The sequence below is a fragment of the Coturnix japonica genome, chromosome 37, assembly GCF_054131305.1.
Source record: "Coturnix japonica strain WE chromosome 37, WE-NBRP24, whole genome shotgun sequence".
NCBI lineage: Eukaryota > Metazoa > Chordata > Aves > Galliformes > Phasianidae > Coturnix > Coturnix japonica.
The window spans coordinates 5,606,525-5,612,524 of NC_140699.1; positions in this window are offsets into that span (position 1 = coordinate 5,606,525).

Below are 6,000 nucleotides of genomic sequence, written 5' to 3' on the forward strand. Positions count from 1 at the left end.
CATTTCCTTAAAACTGAGAATAGTTTTGGACTGAGAGTTTGTAAGCTGAACGGAGCTCTTAAAGCTGTCAGAGATTATTTCTGCACTGTTCAACTCTATCTGCACAACATACACAGGATCTCAGAACTGCATTGCTTGAATTGGTGGAACTTGTTGAAGTGAACTGGGATGAGCAAGTTTTAGAACTTAGTCAGAGTGCTGTAAAAAATGGATAATCTCATAAGTATTAAGGTACAGGATTGCTATTTCTGCACTGAATTTGTTTTTATTTTACATGGCTGTGATCTGAAAGTTGCTTGAAACGCAGGCATCTAGGCACTGTTGTGTAACTGAATTTCACACATTATAGGTCCTGAAATATCCTGGAATCAAAAACTCTGACTTGTTTTAAGTCTGCTGCTTGAGTATAATCAGGGTCATAGTGTCTGTGTGCAGTGTTTCTTTCCCTGTAATGCTCCACATCATTTCATTTTGGGAATATTGAAGGAAATGGACTATGTGCCATAACTGTTGTTAGAACAAACTATGCCTGGTGTGATCTTATGCATAGGTTCTGTAACTGCTCTTCACAGCTCAGGTGTTTGACCTTCCTTTTGGTGAAGTGATGAAATACTGCTGGTTTCTATTTGTGCTTCTAGGCACCTTGAAGCTCTTAGGAATAGAACAATTGTCTCCAGTTCTTTTCAGTGATATCAGTAACAGCTCGAGTGTTGCTGCCCACTAGGTAGACCCAAAGAAGCAGATTACAGTGAAACAACACACGAGCTGGACCTGCATGAGGATCACTTTCAAGACAGTGGCTCTGTTGCTTGAAGCCTATTTGCTTCTTCCTGCCGCCACTCTATTACCAAGTATCAACAACCTCTTTCATGATTCAACTTGCAAACGTTTGACACTAACCCTTGTGTTTCTATGCCTTCCTAGGTGATTCGAGCCCTTGTCAACCCCAAAGATCCAAACCAAGTAGTGATGTGCAGTGTGTTTCCATCAATGGAGAGTTCTTATTAAGCACAAATCGCTGCAATTTGGATGACAGCCTTCCACATGGTAACAGTGATGGACACAAGGGGCTCATCCACGTTCATGCTCTCATATCTCCTGGCTCTGCTGAAGATGCTGACCTGAGCCTGCCAGACACAGCAGTCACCTGCCTGGATTGTGACCCAGCGCCTTTGCAATGCTGCCCATCCCAAGCACAGCCCGAGTGCCCCAGCAGCAGCACCACCATGCAGGAGCAGGGCAGCATCAGTGAGGTGAAGCTGAGCATCTTAGATGGGGACTTGGAGTCAGGCTGCCAGTCCCAGGCACCAGGCAGCAGCACAAGCTCTGAGCCACTCTCATCTTGACAAGAGGAGTCCCATCTTCACCCTTGACCTCTCAAGCCCTCCTGTCTTTTATTGAATAAAGTCACTCTCATGCTCAGTCATCGCCTTGACTGCATTCCGAGTCTTCAATCATAGGGATTGGGATGAATGCAACAAACAGCAAGGCAGCTCAGCTTGCAACACTCTGGCTGTGGGGTTCGTGCAGGCAGAGCTCTGGGTTCCCATTTTGCCTGGCTTTGGGATGTCTGCAGCAAGATCTCTACCATTTTGTATGGGAGCAAATAATCTCTAGCATCCAGGTTGCTGCTCATGATAATCCCAGTCTTCCTGGCTGTTGCTTTGTGATACTTTTCAAAGCCTTCTGATACTCTTTGATGCCTTGGCTGCTCCCTAACACCTCTGTCCTCCTGCCATGTTGACTCACGTCTCCCACTTTTAAGCTGGCTTTGCAGATCATCTCCAGCCCTGTCATCATCATGCTGCAGCAGGAGGTGCTCACCTGGCCCAATGTCTGGCAGTACTGCTTGTTCTGCAGATGAGCAGCTGCCTCCTCATCTCTTCAGCTACAGTAGTTTTTCTCAGGGCAGTTAGATGCAGTCATGCTCCTCTGGATTTGGTGTGTTAAATCCATGCTGCATGGCAGCAGTCAGTGCAATACAAAGGTGTTCTGTGTGCCGCAGCACTTCTCCAGGGGCTGCCAAAGGTAGAAGCACAACACAGCACCATCCTTCTGACAGTAATGTCTGTGAGTGTTAGACATGTGAGCACTGCATCATCCCCAGCGTGTCAGTACTTTTCCACACCAACCTGACTCTCACACTCTGCACTGAATGTAACTCTGCTCTTGTGGAGACAAATGCTTTCTGTCACATCCTCCATCGCTGCAACCATTTGCCGGTAGGCAGCTCTTGCAGAAGAATCAAGCAGCAGAACCTTTTGCTCACCCTACAGCATGCAAATGCTATGAAAGCAGAAATAACCTGGCATGCTCTGGGTCTGCAAGGCTGCACAGATGGGAGAGGTAGACTGTGTTTTTGCAGTGGAGGTTTCCAGTATTTTCAGTACATAGTGTAGGCCCTAACTGAATGTATAACCCTCTTGTAAAACAGCTGTATAAGTAGTTTTTCCACCAAGAAAGTTGCTGAACAGAGTTAAGTTCAGACTGGGGGCGTTCTGACATGGGTAGAATTGAGACAAGCACAAGATAAATACACAGGGTGGGTAGAGCCCAGCACAGGACAGAATGAATGTACTGACTTTTGGAAACATTGCCCTTCTCTCTCTGCAGAAAAGTACAAGGCAAACCTAAAAACAAGAGGTTGGTAATTGACCTTATATGGAAATGAATCCTAGCAACAGTCTTGAGGAGACTGTGAGCCTGAGATGCTCAACCAATGAGAGCCATGAGAGCATCACCTGCATTGGGTTTAGGGCATAGAACAGAATTGATTTCACTGACTGGTTTGCAATTTCTCCCTTGCCAATAGGGGATGTGCGCGCAGTATTGCAATAATAAATAAGCACTGCTGCTATCGCTGCCATCTTTGCCTAACTAGAAATCTTTGACTTTGAGAGTTTCTCACACAAGGGGAGAAGGTAAGAAAGTAAAGAGGCACAGAAAACTAAGGGAAACTGCTCTTCATATCTATAAAAATTGATACAATTGATGCTGTCGTGCATTTTTTAATTTAATTTTAATTTTTTGCCAATGTCAGTTAGATTGTTTTAAAATATCCACACACCAAAATCTGACTACCAAGCAAATTTAATGAAAATGAAATGAAGGTGAGTTAGCGGAAAGCACAAGGCCATATTATATTAGGCTCTAGCAAATTTACAGGCAGTCACTGCACGAAGAGGTAGATCTGAGTTGCACATTATATGATTTCCACAAAGATTAAGGAAATCTGAAGCTGTCAATATATTTTTTTTATTTTTTTTTCATTTCATTTTTTAAACACCTGACCCAGACCCCAACCCTCACAGGAGCTGTAAAGATAACAGCATTAACCTGCAATGTAACTCTAATCCTAACCCTTACCCTGATTCTAAAATCGTCTCTAACTCCAAATGTAACAACAAAAATGATGCTAGAAGTTTGTAGCAAAAGGAACCTTAACCCTGATCATAATCCAGAAAACAATCATTAAGGTAACAATAATCTTTACCTTAAAAGTAATATTAATCAGAGCCCAGATGATGCCTGCATCCAATCAGAAGCATGCTTTGTATTATTTAAGAGTTGTATTTTTTCCAATGAACTCTCTCTATTATCACTTTTATAAAGTAACAGAGTCTGTTCTTTTTCTCCTGACACTGTGCCTTACTCCTGACATCCCCTGGAAATGACCCAGATAGGGCACCATCAAAGTAATGCTAATAGTAATGTCAATCCTAAGGGTATCTCTAGCCTCAGTGTTAATGGGACGCTAACAACAATCCCAACAGCCTTAAACATTCTGGTGGTGTGAAAGAGGTGCTGCCTTGCACATGCTGGGCAGTCCCATTGCCTGTTAAATGCAGGCGGCAGCGTAGAAACATGATGCCCGTGGTCAGAATGCCCTGTGGCAGATCCTGGCACCGGAGAACTGACCGGAGAACCATGAGAGAACTGACAACAAATCACTCGACATCAGAACCGACCCAGTGGTTATTTACAAGCCTTGGGTGACCCAGACAGGATCTCAGAGTGGTGAATGTAGGTACAGAAGTTGTTACTACTCTGTTTTCTTCTAAAAGCTGCTCAGCTGCTTTGCGTTTCAGACCATCCCTGGCTTCACTGTGTGCATCTGTCCAATTGATACCAGGTGTTTTTTCTCATCTCCAAAGTTTGGGGGGAAACAAGGGGGTGGGGAAACGGACATCAATTCAATTACTCATTTATTTATTGACAGAGATTCACGTTTGCTACGTTTGGAGAAGTTTTTATTTGTTTGCTGTGGTTTGGTTTTTTCTTTTTTCTATTTTTTATTCCCCCTTCCCTCCTCTTCCATCTTTGTGTTCTTCCCCTATAATCAAAAGAGAATGGATCCCCAGGGTCTGTCCCGCAGACGTTCTTTCCGTGGTCTCTGCTGCCACCTGCTGGCCAATACACGGAACTGCCACTGTTGGGCGTTTGGTGCCGCAGAAAGCACAACGCAGATCTGAGTTCTGACCGGTCTACGCAGCAAATCCGCCAATCTTTATTGCGATAAGCCCTCCACATGGCATTGCGCATGCACTCGAACACGCAACAGGCACAGATTTCTCCTAACTGCTTGAGGAGCAGGCAAGCAGAACAACTGAGCGCACCACTGCTTGTGATTGGGCCACCCCCATCATAGAGATGTGTGTTAGATCTTTTACCCACCCCTGGACTGGCCTTGTTGTTTTAACAATAACCTCTGAAATCTGAGTTACTGGTTCTACCACCTGTCGTGTAGAATAGGTAGCCAATAAATGCTCTTCAACTGTGATGTATCTTTATTCTGCTCCATGCCAAACCTGTGACCAAAACCTCATAGGGGTACACAAAGAACTCTGGCTCTGCCAGAGCCCCCATCCAGACCCTTCTTGAGTTACATTCACATCTAGTTTGGCTGAAAAGGTTGGACTATAAATACTCAGTGCTTGGGCCTGTTTAACAGATATTTTTTCCTGATTATGCTGTCCATTGATCTTTTTAAACTGAACTCCTGCTCTAATCTGGTCTTTAAACATTTGTTGTCTCAAAACCCTAATGGGTCCAGACTGGATTACCTTAGGGGCTGGATGCCTAAGTCATGGCAGCAGATGGTTCTCTGACCTTTCCACCACCATTCAGAGCCTGCATCTGGCCATAGGCACTCTTGTCTCCCCATCAATTGGGCAGCCTGTTGTATTACAGCACCTGAGGGCCACTGGGGGGTTCAGTATGGATAACATAGACCCATCCTGATGTAAAGGTGATGGCTGTAGGATGAGATCCCTCGTTCCTGATGAAAAATTTATTGACTGGGCTCTCAAAATCATCTTCATAGATTGCCTCTTTCATGCCTAATTCTCTAATATAATTTTGTTAGTCCTCCATAGAGTTCCATAGGCTTATATTTAATGGTATGTCATTCTTATTTGGCCATGTTATATGACACACAGCCATAAATCATTCACTGATCAAATGGCTATCCTCATTATGTTGGACTGAGCATACAGTCTTTGCCTGAGGGCAGGGTGAGTAGTAATGGATATCAGTTTTGAAATTTCCAGTCCGTTCACCACAGCGCTTTCTGTCTCCATGTCCCATAACCAGAGTAGCTATGCTGGCATGCTCTCTTGGTTTCTGTCTAAACCACTGTACTATATCCATCAGTTCAGCTGCTGTATTATGGGCAGCAGGGTTTGGGGGGTTGGACACTGGTCAGGGCACTCCCACCAGCCTATCCTGCATTTTTTTTTCATTTTTGGGTTACACTCAGTCAGATCTCAAATAGATCTAGTCCAAATGGAACCTCAAAATCTGACCTTTTAGTGCTTTCATTTACAGAGTCCATTTTATACAGATTCCCTTGTACAGGGTCCCCATGGTCTTCCAGAGAGATGTCCCTGATCTTCCATAGGAGAATGATTGAATTAGGTTTTTTCCCCATCAAAACTGCCACCTGTCTTTCCAGTTTTTCAACACTGTCATTCAATAGCTGATTTGCATCAGCCTGAACCT